This window comes from Phyllobates terribilis, unplaced genomic scaffold, assembly GCF_046119375.1.
Source record: "Phyllobates terribilis strain yellow unplaced genomic scaffold, ASM4611937v1 Scaffold_3__8_contigs__length_932513732, whole genome shotgun sequence".
NCBI lineage: Eukaryota > Metazoa > Chordata > Amphibia > Anura > Dendrobatidae > Phyllobates > Phyllobates terribilis.
In genome coordinates this window covers 71,015,111-71,031,949 of record NW_027362763.1, presented here as the reverse complement: position 1 = coordinate 71,031,949, position 16,839 = coordinate 71,015,111, and positions in this window count along the sequence as shown.

The window sequence follows — 16,839 nt, the reverse complement described above, 5'->3', positions numbered from 1 at the left end:
TTCTACAGACTCACCCATCTGTGGTTCCCTACAGTCAGTTGGGAAGTTGGACAGTTGTGACGCCGGGGAAAGCTAGGGTAATTGGGGTGCTACCACTGTGGACTGTACTGTGTGTGATGTTGAGGTGGAGGAAAAAAAGGAGAGGCCACTTGAAGCAGCGCTTGCCATCCACTGGAGCACCTGCTCTTTCTGGGCCTTGTCAACAAAGCATATCACTGTGCTCCTGCCAAAGAAAGGGAGTGGAGTAGCCTGTCCAGAAATAGAAGTTGTCAGTTGTCGGATAGGACATAACGGTGTTGGTTCACTAGTGTTTTCACTAACATTAACACCTACCCCACGTATACCTTAAAACACTAAGCCTATTCCCTCTTCCACCGTGACCTCTCTTTTTCCCACTCATGTTGCTCAGATACTGTGGTAGGATCACGCTGTTAGCAAAGCAAAATTAGATTTTTTCCTCTGCCAAAACTCTGAACACACCTGAATTTCAGTGGCACTAAATGAAAAGGTAAGATATGGCTTGCTGTAAAACGTTACTAACAGAAGAAAGTATATTTTTACTGTGGATGTGGCTTGTATAGCATAGGAGATATTCTCCAAACTATTTCAAACTCAGATCTAGCTTGCTGTAAAGATATTTTTACTCTGCATAAGATCTAAATAGAGCTGAATTTTACCTCCACTAAAGGACTAGGTGGCTTATAGCAGAGCGTAATGTGGCGCCCCTGAGGGTTCGACCGCCACAGGAGTACTGCACTTCTCTAATGGAGTGTAGTGTTCCTCCTCTGAGGTAAGGCCAGTGTGATAGTCGTGACCCAGCTTTTCATCCAACACCACACTTCTCCACCAGAGGGAGCTAGTATGCACTAGGTGCTGCTCCCCTGGTTACAGGGAGACTGGGGAACACAAAGTGGTAGGAACCAGTTAGTGGGTGAGGGTGGAGGACGTACTAGTTAGTTACACTTTAGATTTCATATTTAATTCAAAGCCATCTTTGATCTTGGTCGTCTTTTGGTCCTTTTTAGTCCTTTACCAGTCTTTTGAGCACTGGGTAGTCAGGTTCTCGTGGCCTTACTGTGCTGTCAACTACTGTGTGTAATGTGACTTCCCTCCGGGAGCGCAGATCCTGTGTGGGCCTGCACCGGCAATAGACACAGCCCTCATACCCTGGCCTTGGGACGAGAGGTAGGTTGTAGACGGGGAATGTCTCAACCCGGCCAAGGACCATGATCAAGAAGGCCCGGAGCCCAAGAGTGTGGCTCCATAGCAAATGGATCCCAGGCAGGATGCAGACGGAGCGGTATACGCCACCTGTCCTCGCCAACCTGATATATTCGGAGGGACTCCGGCTGCAAGAGGGGTACCGGCCCCCGACACCAGACCTTGCTACTCTACGTTCTGGATGGGGAAGCCCGGTTAGGCCCAGAGGATCCCACCGGGCATCGGTCGGAGCGGAGCTGCTCCCGTGCCCTTGTTCTGAGAGGAGTTCAGAGTGAGACCCGTCCTAGTCTCACACACACGGACAGGAAAGGAATCGGTCTGTAGTTCAGGAACACTCTGCTGTAAGGTAGCGACAGAATGCTGGACTTACTCGGAGGTTGTCGGACCCCCGTCTCTGGTGAACGCAGGACTCCGCAGGGAGCAGGGAGTCGCCTTCCTTTGCCATCTGAGTGAGTAAAGTCTTGGAAGTTCACCCCTATGGCCTCCGGACTGTCATTTATGCGCCACACCGCGGGACGCTGGACCCCTTTCCCTCAACTACTACCCCCTCCATCCTGTCCCTCTGCCCTGAGGCCTTGCTCCGCCTGTGGGGAGTAGTAAGAACTTTGGCCGCCATAACACCAGGCCTCGGCGGACTGCAGCGGCGCTGGTGACCCTTCACCAGGCACCACAGGTGGCGTAGTCGTTAATTAAGCCACTCAACCCGGACAAGCCCATACCATCTCTTTTTAATATGACGGCCCTGAGCTCGGGTCGGGCCCGGGCCACGGCTGCATCCCACCTCTCCATCACAGGGCCCGACACCGAGTCCCCCAACACCCAGGGTATAGCACAGGCTTGCAACGGACTGAGGCGTCACAGTAACACATTTCAAACACAAAAAAATCTTTGCTGGACTGTGGTTAGCAACAGAAAAAATATATTTTTTTACTCTGAAAACAGCTGAAGTTCACCGCCACTAACGTAGTAGCTGACGTACAGCAGAGTGTAAGACGCTTGCCACACAAAAAATTATTTTTTGTACTCTTCTTAGCAAGACAAAAAAATCAATTTTTTAACTCTAAAAACAGATGGACTTCAATGCCACTAAAATAGTAGGTGGATTTTAGCAGAGTGTATCACATTTGCGACACAAATAAATCTTTGTTGGACTCTGGCTAGCCAGAGAAAAAAAATTATTTTTTTTTACTGTGCATACAGCTGAATTTCACCCACCAAAAAATGACTAAGTGGGCTGCTATAGCTTGCACTATCACATTAGCAAATGAAAAAAAAAAAGGTTTTTGTCCTCCACACTCAGAAGCTTTGCAGAGTCTGCATACAGCTCAATTTCAACCCCACAAAATTAAACGCTGGGCTGCAAGGGCTTGCTTGCTTGGTTTATCACATTAGCACGTTAAAAAATAGATTGAAGGGATACTCATGCATGGAGCACAATACAACCGATGCACGACACACTTCTATGGCATGGGCCTTTCTCTTTCTGTCAGAATCTCAGTAATTGCATCAGAAAAAAAAAGTGCTGCAACATTGATTTGACAGGTACACAGCATAGGACTTATCTACACTATCTGACTTACAAACAAGCGCCCATCTATCTAGCTAATATCTCTCATTACACGGGAGCAGGGTGCAGGAGCAGCGTCTATCACGAGTGACATGCATAAAATGGCACTGAGGTCACATGTCCGCTCTTTATATAAAGAGTACATGTCATTTCAGCAGCCAATGACAGAAGCCCTTGTGTCTGGACAGTGTGGATGCTTCCTGTGCTCTGATTAGCTAGCCTTGCTTTCCTGACTTAAAGTTACCGCCTACAGGAAAAAAAAAAAAAAAAAGATTACAAGCGTGCCGCTGATCTGACCTGTACTGAGCTATCACAAGCCCCCCGACTCATCTTACACGTCCCCCCGCTCATCATACACAAGCACTATGCTAGCAAAACTGTTAAAAACACTGTACACTCCTTGACAGAAGTTATGTCAATTATCCATGTTATGAAAATAAAAGCTTATAACCTGACGTTAAATTCATCCATTAGTTTTGTAAATTACTTTTTTGAAAGCTGAAACCCTCCCAAATTTGGTTTAGGTTAAGAAAATAAATTGGCATCAATGCTGAAATATTGATTATTTAATGAACATAGTCAGATTTTGGCAAGACAAAAGTTTTGTCGCCTGGTCATATAATGGACCCAATCCTAGTTTACATCCTCACCAGTGCTCAGTAAATGATCGGTTAATTAGTGAGTGTGTATAAAAAGAAATCCAGCACCCCAGACCTTCACTTGAACTGCAATTTGAGCTCTGACAACATGCCAAAAATCCACCCTGCGACCAAAGCCCTGATTATCAAGAGGCTGAAGACTAGATCCACTGCAGAGGTGGCTGACACCTTTAATGTGTCTCAGCGTCATGTATAAAGAATTAAAAAAAGATTTGAAGAGACTGGGGATGTGTTTGACATGCCCAGGTCTGGCAGACCCCGCAAGACAACTGCATTTGTTGGTTAGAAAATCCAAAGCAAGCCCCTCTTTCACTGCAGCAGAGTTCCATCAGGCCTGGTCACCTCAAGTCCCTGTGTCAACTAGAACAGTTTGTAGGATTCTGTCTCGAAATTGCATCCATGGTCGAATCAGTGCCCAGAAGCTAGCACTAAACAAAAGGCAAATAAAAAAACGTGTGGCATTTGCTGCTTAAACTATGCTTAATGGACGCTGGAAAAGTGGCAGAAGGTGGATTTCTCTGTTGAATCTTTAGTAGAATTACACCACAGCCTCCGCAAATACTGCAGGAGGCCTACTGGAGACCATATGGATCCAAAATACACCCAGAAAACAGTTACATTTGGTGGTGGAAAGATCATGGTCTGGGGTTACATTCAGTATTGGGGTGTGCGAAACATTTGCAAGGTGGAAGGCAATATCAATAGCCTAAAATATCAAGAAGTATTAGCTACCTCTTATATTCCAAATCATAAAAGGGTTCAAATTCTGCAGCAGGATGGTGCTCCATCTCATACATCCATCTATACAACAAAGTTCCTCCAGGCAAAAAAGATGAAGGTGCTCAAGGACTGGCCAGCCCAGTCACCAGACTTGAACATCATTGAACATGTTTGGGGTAGGATGAAAGAGGAAGCTTGGAAGACAAAACCAAAGAATCTAGATGAACTCTGGGAGACATGTAAGACTGCATTCTTTGCTATTCCTGATGACTTCATTAATAAATTGTACGAATCTTTGTTGAACCGCATGGATGCAGTCCTTCTAGCTCATGGAAGTCACACAAAATATTAAATATGACTCTAATAGCACCACAACTTCATTCACCAATGTTATGCAACATATATTTGTATTTTAAGATAATTATTTGTTGGAATATCACATTACTTTCTGTGGGCGACAAAACTTTTCTCTTGCCAAAATCTGACCATTTTGTGTTCATTAAATGATCAATATTTCAGCATTGATGCCAATTTATTTTCTTAACCTAAACCAAATTTGGGAGGGTTACAGATTTCAAAAGAGTAATTTATAAAGCCAATGGATGAATTTAACGTCAGGTTATAAACTTTTATTTACATAACATTCATAAGCGACATAACTTCTGTCAGGGAGTGTAGATGCCCCGCAATCACGTTCCCGCATTTATTCACCGAATGTTGACGATTTTTCCCTGAATTTAATTAATTTATGTAGCGCCGGCGTCCCTGTCTCCTGCTAGGCAGGGACGCCGTTCCCCTCACCTCTCCTCTCCGTGCCCGGCGTCCTCCTCGCGCTCTGCTGGCAGCGCGCGCTGCTTCCCGGCCACTGTGCTTAGGGCGCGCGCGCGCTCCCCCTCTCTTAAAGGGGCCGCGCGCGCCGTCCTAAGGAGTCCCCGGCCAATGGCCGGAGGACCTCACCATATATAAGGCACCTCCTCCAAAATGGAGGTGCCCGAGCAATGTTGTTGCAAAGCCTTTACTCTGCTTCAGCCCTCAGGTCCCGTTACCAGTTACCTGCCAGTCACCTGCCAGATTCCTGATTGATACCTGCCTGATATCCGTTTACCTGCTTGCAAGCCTGCGGTCCTACGGTCTGCCTTCCGACACCTGTCAGTCTGTCTATGGACCAGCCTGCCTGCTCACCTGGGAGCGCTCACCTGCTATCTGTCTGCTAGCCTACCTGGAGGCTCCGCCGTCACTTGCCATGACCACCTGCCTGTCCAGAGACTCTTGCCTGCTCACCTGGGAGCGCTCACCTGCTACCTGTCTGCTAGCCTACCTGGAGGCTCCGCCGTCACTTGCCGTGACCACCTGCCTGTCCAGAGACTCTTGCCTGCTCAACTGGGAGCGCTCACCTGCTACCTGTCTGCTAGCCTACCTGGAGGCTCCGCCGTCACTTGCCGTGACGACCTGCCCATCCAGAGACTCTCGCCCGCTCACCTGGGAGCGCTCACCAGCCACCTGCCTGCTGTCCTTCAACCCAGAGGCTGTCCCTGTCACTTGCCGTGAGTACCTGCCCTTCTACCCAGAGACTGTCCCTGTCACTTGCCGTGACTACCTACCTTTCTACCCAGAGACTGTCCCTGTCACTTCCCGTGACTACCTGCCCGTCTTCCCTGGGAGCCAACCGCTTCCTTACAAGGACCGCCCCCTTGTATAGTTTCTCAGAAGTTCCGCCTCCCAGACCCGTTACAGTTTGCTCGGGCCATGGAACCCGGTGGCACCCAAGCACCCTCGCTCTCGGACCTATGTCATGAACTGTTCCGTCAGAGGTTCCAACAGGAGTCCATCCTGAGTCACCTGCGGAGTGTCAACTCTCGTCTGGACACTCTGACTGCTCCACCAGCAACCACCGCTAGTGTCATGACTCGCAACCCGGCAGCGCCGCTGCCCACCAATACCATGGTATCCTGTCCTGGACCCCGGCTTTCTGCACCTCCTCGCTTCGGAGGTGACTCCGCTCAAGCTCGGGGCTTCATTAACCAGTGCACCCTGCACTTTGAACTCTTGTCCCACCAGTTTATCTCCGACCGGTCCAAAGTGGCCTTTATCATGTCCCACCTCACGGGAGAGGCTCTGGCTTGGCTAAATCCTCTATGGGAGAGAAGAGACCCCCTGGTGTCCGACTTGCCAGCCTTTCTCACGGCTTTCCGGAAAGTCTTCGACGAACCCGGATGGAAGACCTCATCCGCATCGTCTCTGCTACGCCTCCGTCAAGGAAATCTCACCGTGGGCCAATATGCCATACGGTTCCGTACCCTTGCTTCGAAGCAGGCCTGGTATAACGACGCTCTGGTGTCTGTCTTCTGGGAGGGTCTGTCCGGCCGTATTAAAGATGAACTCGCCGGTCGGGATATTACTACCACTCTCGACGACTTAATTACACTTGCCACCCGGATTGACATCCGGTTCCAGGAGCGCGCCAAAGAGGTCACCCGTGAGAGGAGGTTTCCACGTCTAGCCCCCACCTTCCAGAAACCCGTTACTCCCTCCGTTACTCCCCAGGTACACTCACCTGAGCCTATGCAGGTCGACCAGACCAAGATGGTCAAAACCCGTCAAGACTTACGCCGTGCCGAGGGGAGCTGCTTCTACTGTGGCAGTAAGGAGCACCGGATCCGTACCTGCCCGGAGAGGTCGGGAAATGCCTGTGTCTAGGATCGCTCAGAGAGGTCATCCTAGACAAGAATAAACCCTCTCCATCTCTGCTGCTGTCAGTCTCTATCATCTGCGGGGAGAACCGTTATTTTGAACTAGCCCAACTTGACTCTGGAGCTGCCGGAAATCTAATTTCTCAGTCTCTGGTAGAGAAATACCACATTCCCACCAAACCTCTAGCTGTACCCTTATCTGTCGCTGCCGTAGATGGGGGCCTCTTACCACATCCCATCCAACTCATCACCGAATCCATAACCCTGCAGGTGGGAATGCTGCACTCTGAGAGCATCTTCTTTCATGTTCTGCCTGGACTCTCTCACGCACTCTTGCTAGGCCTACCTTGGCTTCAGAGACATGCACCCGTGCTTGATTGGCAGACCGGAGAGGTCCTTCGCTGGGGACAGGACTGCCATAAGACTTGTTTAGTTCCCGTCCACCCTGTCCGTCCTTCTCCTACTCCAGCCAATCTACCTGGTCTTCCGGCTCCTTATTGGTCGTATGCGGACGTCTTTAATAAAAAGGAGGCAGAGACATTACCCCCTCATAGACCATACGACTGCCCAATCGACCTGATACCCGGCGCTACTCCTCCCCGTGGGCGCATTTACCCTTTGTCCGCTGCTGAGACCCGATCCATGTCAGAATATATTGAGGAGAATCTGGCCCGGGGGTTCATCCGGAAATCTACCTCCCCGGCGGGAGCAGGCTTCTTCTTCGTCAAAAAGAAGGACGGCTCACTCCGTCCCTGTATAGACTATAGAGGCCTTAACCAGATCACGGTGAAGAATAAATACCCCCTTCCGCTCATTCCAGAATTATTTGACCGTCTGAGGGGGGCTAGAATCTTCACCAAGCTGGTCCTCCGTGGGGCGTATAACCTGGTCCGTATCCGTCAGGGGGATGAATGGAAGACGGCATTCAACACCCGGGACAGCCACTATGAATACCTGGTAATGCCCTTCGGTCTCTGTAACGCTCCTGCCGTCTTTCAAGAGTTGGTAAATTACATCTTCCGGGACCTTCTCTACTCCTGCGTAGTGGTGTACCTGGACGACATCTTGGTCTTCTCTCCAGATCTCCCCACACACCGGAGGGATGTTCATCAGGTTCTGCTCAGGCTCAGCAGAACCACCTCTACACTAAATATGAGAAGTGCCTCTTTGAGCAGACCTCGCTTCCGTTTTTGGGCTACATAATTTCTCAGACCGGCCTACGAATGGATCCTGAGAAACTGTCTGCCATCGAGTAGTGGCCTCGACCAGAGGGGTTGAAGGCTATTCAGCGGTTCCTGGGCTTCGCCAACTACTACCGCCTCTTCATACCGCACTTCTCTTCCCGGACTGTCCCTATCTCTGCACTCACCCGTAAGGGCACTAATCCCAGAGAATGGCCGCCCGAAGCAGAGGAAGCCTTTCTTTCCTTATAACAGGCTTTCTCTTCCGCCCCGGTGCTGCATCGCCCGGACGGCAACAAACAATTCTTCCTGGAAGTTGATGCCTCCTCCTCTGGAGTCGGAGCGGTACTTACCCAAAAATCGTCTTCCGGGAGAATGGTAACTTGCGGCTTCTTCTCCAAACTCTTCTCCTCTTCCGAGCGCAACTATTCTATAGGAGACCGAGAGTTATTGGCCATTAAGCTGGCATTGGAGGAGTGGCGTTACCTGCTCGAGGGGGCTCTTCACCCGGTAATAATTTACACGGACCACAAGAACTTGGCTTACCTCCAGAGTGCCCAGAGACTTAACCCGCGCCAAGCCCGGTGGTCCTTGTTTTTTGCTCGCTTTGATTTTGCTCTTCATTTTCGCCCGGCTGACAAAAACATCAAAGCTGATGCCTTGTCCCGATCCTTCCTGGTGTCTGATCTTGAGGAGGAACCTAAACACATCATCGATCCCGCCAGAGTAATGCAGGTGGCCCCCGTGAGTCTAAATCGTCTCCCTCCCGGTAAGACGTTCGTAACGGTACCTGATCGGGAGAAGATCCTACACTGGGGTCACTCGTCTAAGCTTGCTGGCCACGCCGGTCAGAAAAAGACCCTCCAGCTTATCACCCGGCACTACTGGTGGCCTACCGTGCACAAGGACATAATAGACTTTGTTTCTGCCTGTGTGTCCTGTGCCCGCAACAAGGTTCTGAGACACCTACCAGCCAGTCGCCTCCTTCCTCTTCCAGTACCTGCTGCCCCCTGGCAGCATATAGCTATGGACTTCATAACAGATCTCCCTGTCTCTGCCGGTTGTAGGGTCATTTGGGTGGTCGCTGACCGCTTTTCCAAAATGGCTCATTTCATTCCCCTGCCAGGCCTCCCGTCTGCACCCGAGCTGGCTAAAGACTTTATCCGCCACATCTTCCGTCTCCATGGCCTGCCCCTCCACATCGTGTCGGATCGTGGGGTCCAGTTCACCTCACGCTTCTGGAGAGCCACATGCAAGCTGCTAGACGTCACCCTGGACTTCTCCTCCGCATACCACCCACAGTCCAATGGTCAAGTGGAGCGGATCAATCAGATCCTGACCAGTTACCTCCGGCACTTCGTTAATGCCCACCATTCAGACTGGGTGGATCTCCTGCCATGGGCCGAATTCTCCTATAATAATCACGAGAGCGAATCTTCCTCCAAATCCCCGTTTTTTGTAGTCTTCGGTCAGCATCCTCGGATCCCAGTTCCCGTCTCCACCTCGGTGGACAATCCGGCTGCGGAATCTCTCGTTAGCAAATTTTCCTCCATTTGGGAGAGTACCCGATCCGCACTCCTTCAGTCGTCCGAGCGGATGAAAAAACACGCTGACAAAAAACGCCTGGATCCTCCACAATTCCATCCTGGAAATAAAGTCTGGCTCTCGTCCAAGTATGTCCGGCTCAAGATTCCTTCCTACAAGTTAGGGCCTCGGTTCATCGGCCCACTGGAAGTTGTCAAACAAATCAACCCTGTGACCTATAAATTGAAACTCCCGGCCAACTTGCGGATCCCTAACTCCTTCCATGTATCTCTCCTCAAACCCGTGGTACTTAACTCTTTTTCTAAGTCTACAGGTACGCCCCCTGCTCCGGTTTCCGCTGAGAACGAGTTTGAGGTAGAGAACATTCTGGCCACCAAATGGGTAAGAGGAAAGACCTTTTTTCTGGTAGATTGGAAGGGGTTTGGTCCTGAGGAGAGAACGTGGGAGCCCCGGGAGAACATCCATGCCCCTCTCATCCTTGATAAATTTCTGTCTGGCTTAAAAAAGGGGGGGCCTAAAGGGGGGGTACTGTAGCGCCGGCGTGCCTGCCTCCTGCTAGGCAGGGACGCCGTTCCCCTCACCTCTCCTCTCCGTGCCCGGCGTCCTCCTCCCGCTCTGCTGGCAGCGCGCGCTGCTTCCCGGCCACTGTGCTTAGGGCGCGGGCGCGCGCGCTCCCCCTCTCTTAAAGGGGCCGCGCGCGCTGTCCTAAGGAGTCCCCGGCCAATGGAGGAGCCCGAGCAATGTTGTTGCAAAGCCTTTACTCTGCTTCAGCCCTCAGGTCCCGTTACCAGTTACCTGCCAGTCACCTGCCAGATTCCTGATTGATACCTGCCTGATATCCGTTTACCTGCTTGCAAGCCTGCGGTCCGACGGTCTGCCTTCCAACACCTGTCAGTCTGTCTATGGACCAGCCTGCCTGCTCACCTGGGAGCACTCACCTGCTATCTGTCTGCTAGCCTACCTGGAGGCTCCGCCGTCACTTGCCGTGACCACCTGCCTGTCCAGAGACTCTTGCCTTCTCACCTGGGAGCGCTCACCTGCTACCTGTCTGCTAGCCTACCTGGAGGCTCCGCCGTCACTTGCCGTGACCACCTGCCTGTCCAGAGACTCTTGCCTGCTAACCTGGGAGCGCTCACCTGCTACCTGTCTGCTAGCCTGCCTGGAGGTTCCGCCATCACTTGCCGTGACGACCTGCCCATCCAGAGACTCTCGCCCGCTCACCTGGGAGCGCTCACCAGCCACCTGCCTGCTGTCCTTCAACCCAGAGACTGTCCCTGTCACTTGCCGTGAGTACCTGCCCTTCTACCCAGAGACTGTCCCTGTCACTTGCCGTGACTACCTGCCCTTCTACCCAGAGTCTGTCCCTGTCACTTGCCGTGACTACCTGCCCTTCTACCCAGAGACTGTCCCTGTCACTTGCCGTGACTACCTGCCCGTCTTCCCTGGGAGCCACCCGCTTCCTTACAAGGACCGCCCCCTTGTATAGTTGCTCAGAGGTTCCGCCTCCCAGACCCGTTACAATTTAGCTCGCCTTTCCGATCACGAATCTGAATCTAAGGTGTCATATTTGTCACCCCATCAACATGATCACAGACTGCCTTTGGTTTCAATGCATCTTTAATACTACTGTAGGCAAAGGCTTTACCATGGTGATCACCCTATCTGAGCTCAATATTTTTTTAAGCTTCAGAACAATTGTGGGACTAAGGGATTTTCTCTTCTACATTCCACGTCCATTCTTCACTCATAGTGACTGACATCAAAACAAGTAGTAATGCCAGGCCCATGACAGCAACAATGGAGAAATTAAGGCTAATCCTATAATCCTGATTCATTCAAAACTTACAACATAAGCATTTGTCATGGAAGACAGCAGATATAGAAGAGCTAAATTAGTTAGTTAACTCTCTGGGGTTGCATTATTTCTGCATTTTCAGATCTTTCTACATGGGTTTAGCAAAATTACAAAACAACCATTACATGAAATATTTTAATAAATGACAAGTGAACAGTTGTAATATTATACTTGTTGTATCTTTATCAGTCATGAGTGAACGCGCTCGCCACTGCTCGGTACTCGCCCAAGCATCACGGTGCTTGACAAGCTCAGCGAGTATTTCCGGGTTGCTCAGGCGGGAGCTCGGATACTCACCCTGCATGTTTGGCGCTCTTTAGAGAGCCAATAAAAATGCAGGGATTGCCTGCCACGCACTGTAATGCCGCAGCCATGTTAGTCGTGTGCATTAGAGTGATTGGCTGGCCACACAGCATCATCAGGTCTAAGCTCTAAGACCGGGCACCGCTATGCTCGTCACAGTCTACCCAAGAAACAGGCAGAGTAGGGAGAGGTGCTGCTGAGACAGGGAGATATTTGCTTGTTTATAGTTATTATAGATTTTCCACAACATATATACAGTACAGACCAAAAGTTTGGACACACCTTCTCATTTAAAGATTTTTCTGTCTTTTCATGACTTTGAAAATTGTACATTCACACTGAAGGCATCAAAACTATGAATTAACACATGTGGAATTATATACTTAACAAAAAAGTGTGAAACAACTGAAAATATGTCTTATATTCTAGGTTCTTCAAAGTAGCCACCTTTTGCTTTGATGACTGCTTTGGCATTTTCTTGATGAGCTTCAAGAGGTAGTCACCGGAAATGGTTTTCACTTCACAGGTGTGCCCTGTCACGTTTAATAAGTGGGATTTCTTGCCTTATAAATGGGGTTGGGACCATCAGTTGTGTTGTGCAGAAGTCTGGTGGATACACAGCTGATAGCCCTACTGATTAGACTGTTAGAATTTGTATTATGGCAAGAAAAAAGCAGCTAAGTAAAGAAAAACGAGTGCCCATCATTACTTTAAGAAATGAAGGTCAGTCAGTCCGAAAAATTGGGCAAACTTTGAAAGTGTCCCCAAGTTCAGTTGCAAAAACCATCAAGGGCTACAAAGAAAATGGCTCACCCCAGGAAATGAAGACGAAGAGTCACCTCTGCTGCTGAGAATAAGTTTATCCGAGTCACCAGCCTTAGAAATCACAGGTTAACAGCAGCTCAGATATACTTTACAAAAAAGTGTGAAACAACTGAAAATATGTCTTATATTCTAGGTTCTTCAAAGTAGCCACCTTTTGCTTTGATGACTGCTTTGCACACTCTTGACATTCTCTTGATGAGCTTCAAGAGGTAGTCACAGGAAATGGTTTTCACTTCACAGGTGTGCCCTGTCAGGTTTAATAAGTGGGATTTCTTGCCTTATAAATGGGGTTGGGACCATCAGTTGTGTTGTGCAGAAGTCAGGTGGATACACAGCTGATAGTCCTACTGAATAGACTGTTAGAACTTGTATTATGGCAAGAAAAAAGCAGCTAAGTAAAGAAAAACTAGAGGCCATTATTACTTTAAGAAATGAAGGTCAGTCAGTGTGAAAAATTGGGCAAATTTTGAAAGTGTCCCCAAGTGCAGTTGCAAAAACCATCAAGCGCTACAAAGAAACTGGCTCACATGAGGACCGCCCAATTAAATGAAGACCAAGAGTCACCTCTGCTTCTGAGAATAAGTTTATCCGAGTCACCAGCCTCAGAAATCGCAGGTTAACAGCAGTTCAGTTTAGAGACCAGGTCAATGCCACACAGAGTTCTAGCAGCAGACACATCTCTACAACAACTGTTAAGAGGAGACTTTGTGCAGCAGGCCTTCATGGTAAAATAGCTGCTAGGAAACCACTGCTAAGGACAGGCAACAAGCAGAAGAGACTTGTTTGGGCTAAAGAACACAGGGAATGGACATTAGACAAATGGAAATTTGTGCGTTGTTCTGATGAGTCCAAATTTGAGATCTTTGGTTCCAACCACCGTGTCTTTGTGCGATGCAGAAAAGGTGAACGGATGGACTCTACTTGCCTGGTTCCCACCGTGAATCATGGAGGAGGTGTGATGGTGTGGGGGTGCTTTGCTGGTGACACTGTTGGGGATTTATTCAAAATTGAAGGCATACTGAACAAGCATGGCTACTGTTATGGCATGGCATGGCATGTGCGTGATTAGTGATCCCACTGTGCCATGAACCGGAGAGTGCCTGGAGGGGCGTAAGTAAGTATCAACCCGATCCGACCCAGGTCGCACGATGGCTACGACGCCATGCACCAGGGAGGAACCGAGCAGAGGGACCAGGTGCCACTCCAGGTCAGACCCCGGACACGGCTGTTGACCCACACCGGGGAATACAGGAACAGGCGGGTTAGAGCATAGGCTGGGTAGGGTCCAGTACAGACTGGGAGATGGGTTCAGAGCCGCAGATGCGGTAATCAAGCAGAGTAAAGCGAAACCGCAGGTGCGGTGGACAGGGCTGAGCAGAGCGAAACCGCAGGTGCGGTAGACAGGGCTGAGCAAAGTGAAACTGCAGGTGCGGTGGACAGGGCTGAGCAGAGCAAAACCGCAGGTGCGGTGGACAGGGCTGAGCAGAGCGAAACCGCAGGTGCGGTGGACAGTGCTGAGCAGAGCGAAACCGCAGGTGTGGTGGACAAGGCTGAGCAGAGCGAAACCGCAGGTGCGGTGGACAGGGCTGAGCAGAGCGAAACCGCAGGTGCGGTGGACAGGGCTGAGCTGAGCGAAAGCGCAGGTGCAGTAGACAGGGCTGAGCAGAGCGAAACCGCAGGTGCGGTGGACAGGGCTGAGCAGAGCGAAACCGCAGGTGCGGTGGACAGGGCTGAGCAGAGCGAAACCGCAGGTGCGGTGGACAGGGCTGAGCAGAGCGAAACCGCAGGTGCGGTGGACAAGGCTGAGCAGAGCGAAACCGCAGGTGCGGTGGACAGGGCTGAGCAGAGCGAAACCACAGGTGCGGTGGACACGGCTGAGCAGAGCGAAACCGCAGGTGCGGTGGACAAGGCTGAGCAGAGCAAAACCGCAGGTGCAGTGGACAAGGCTGAGCAGAGTGAAACCGCAGATGCGGTGGACAAGGCTGAGCAGGCAGGAACCACCGGAGCGGTAAGTAAGGCAGGGCAGAAATAAACCACCGGGGCTGTAAGCAAGGCAGAGCAGGGAGGAAACTGCCGAAGCGGTGAGCAAAGACAGAGCAGAGGGGACAGGGCTCTGCTCACACGGAACAGATTGGAAGGGAAAGGCGGAACCAGATACACACGAGGTACTTACAAAGAAGTAGCGAGTGGACTCCAAACTCACAAACGGAAGTACAGAGACAACGAGTAGGAGTTAGGTGCACGTTCAGATTCTGCAGTAAAAGGGAAGGTACAGTCATAGAGAAAAACAGGCTAGGAGAGTGTTCAGACAGGAACTGAGTGTTCAGACAGGAACTGACACCGCAGCGAGATACAGGAGTGAGTCTGGGTATGCGGCCCTCAGAATGGCAGACAAACAGGCTAGAAGACACAGATAACAGGTCTGGGTATGCGGCCCCCAGAAGGCAGGACGAACAGGCTAGGAGCGTGTTCAGACAGGCCTGGGAATACAGCCTCCAGGAAAGCGGACAGGCAGGAAAAACAGAACGGGACCTGGCACATTAGAGGCTAGGAGCTCTCTGAGAGTAAGAGTTGCTTAGGCTCCAGCTTCAAGGTGGAGCTGGTTTAAATATCAAGTGTCAGACAGCAATAGGCTGGGGACGCATTAGGGGTGCCCACAGCAGCTACAAGAAACAAGAAGTAACTGGGCCGCCGCCCTAAGCAGTCAGAACACAGACAAGCAGGCAGCATGAACAGAAGCCAGGCTAGCAGACTGGACCAAAGATCAAGTCTGCGATCTTGCATAGTGGGAGATGGCGCACCACGCAAGCCGAACCACCAGGTATGTTACAGCTACCACAGCATCTTGCAGCGGCATGCTATTCCATCCGGTTTGCGTTTAGTTGGACTATCATTTATTTTTCAACAGGACAGTGACCCCAAACACACCTCCAGGCTGTGTAAGGGCTATTTGACCAAGAAGGAGAGTGATGGGGTGCTAAGCCAGATGACCTGGCCTCCACAGTCACTAGACCTGAACCTAATCGAGATGGTTTGGGGTGAGCTGGACCGCAGAGTGAAGGCAAAAGGGCCAACAAGTGTTAAGCATCTCTGGGAACTCCTTCAAGATTGTTGGAAGACCATTTCCGGTGACTACCTCTCTTCAATGTGAATGTACAATTTTCAAAGTCATGAAAAGACAGAAAAATCTTTAAATGAGAATGTGTGTCCAAACTTTTGGTCTGTAATGTATATATACACACACACACACACACACACACAACTGAACTAACAGTCCTTCTGAGGACTAATCAAGATGCATATATTCAGTAATGATAGTAGGAGTTAGGCAGGCAGGCAGTGTATGTGGCAGACTGCAGTGCATGATACAGCACAAAAGGTTCCATTGAACATTCTGTCTGCTGCTGCTTTTCTTACAGATATTTGTAGACATAGCCCCAGGTATCAGGGGTCTGGGCAAATTTTTTCTTGATCTTAATCCTGGTAATTTGCTTAAAAATAAATCCAGAGTGCACAATTTTTCTGCTCCATTTGCTTGTTAGCACTGCAGAACACAGCCAGATCTTTTCCATATTACAGCGATAAAAATCCAAAAATTTGAATTGGCCGTGGAAGATATTGGCCTCCTTTTCCATTTTTTGCAGTGTATCGGTCAAGCTATTCACACTAGGTCTCTGTGAAGAATAGTAACAGTAAACTTCAGGCCTGCAGTTTAAAACTATGGTTCTCTGTCAAACATATAATTTAACTGCTTTCCAAAATCAGCCATTTCTCTTGAACGTGAAAAAAATTGTCCTCCATTTAAAATGGGCAAGGTGCGTGGCAAGGGACGGGGAAGTGGATGTGATGGTGATGGTGCATGCAGAGGCTGAGGCCGAGGATGTGGCCGTGGGCAAGCTTAAATTGCGCCACAAGAAACACCCACATCTTGTCTCTCAACCTTCCTTTACCAATTAGTAGGGGACTGCAGCACACCACTATTGAACCCAGAGCAGTTTGAAAAGGTTGTTGGTTGGATAGCAGATAATGCTTCCAGTCACTTGGCCACCACCCTGTCTTCCACATGGTCAAGTCTCAGTAGCCCTGAGTCTGGACCGCATATTCCTCACCCTGTTCCTCCTTCCTCCCACCATCCTGAGTGCCTGTAGACAAATGGTCCCACACTTGGACACTCAGAAGAGCTGTTCACATTTCAATTTGTAGATTCGGATGTAGCGTCGACGTCTCTGCCTACTGCTAGGCAGGGACACTGTTCCCCTCATCTCTCCGATCC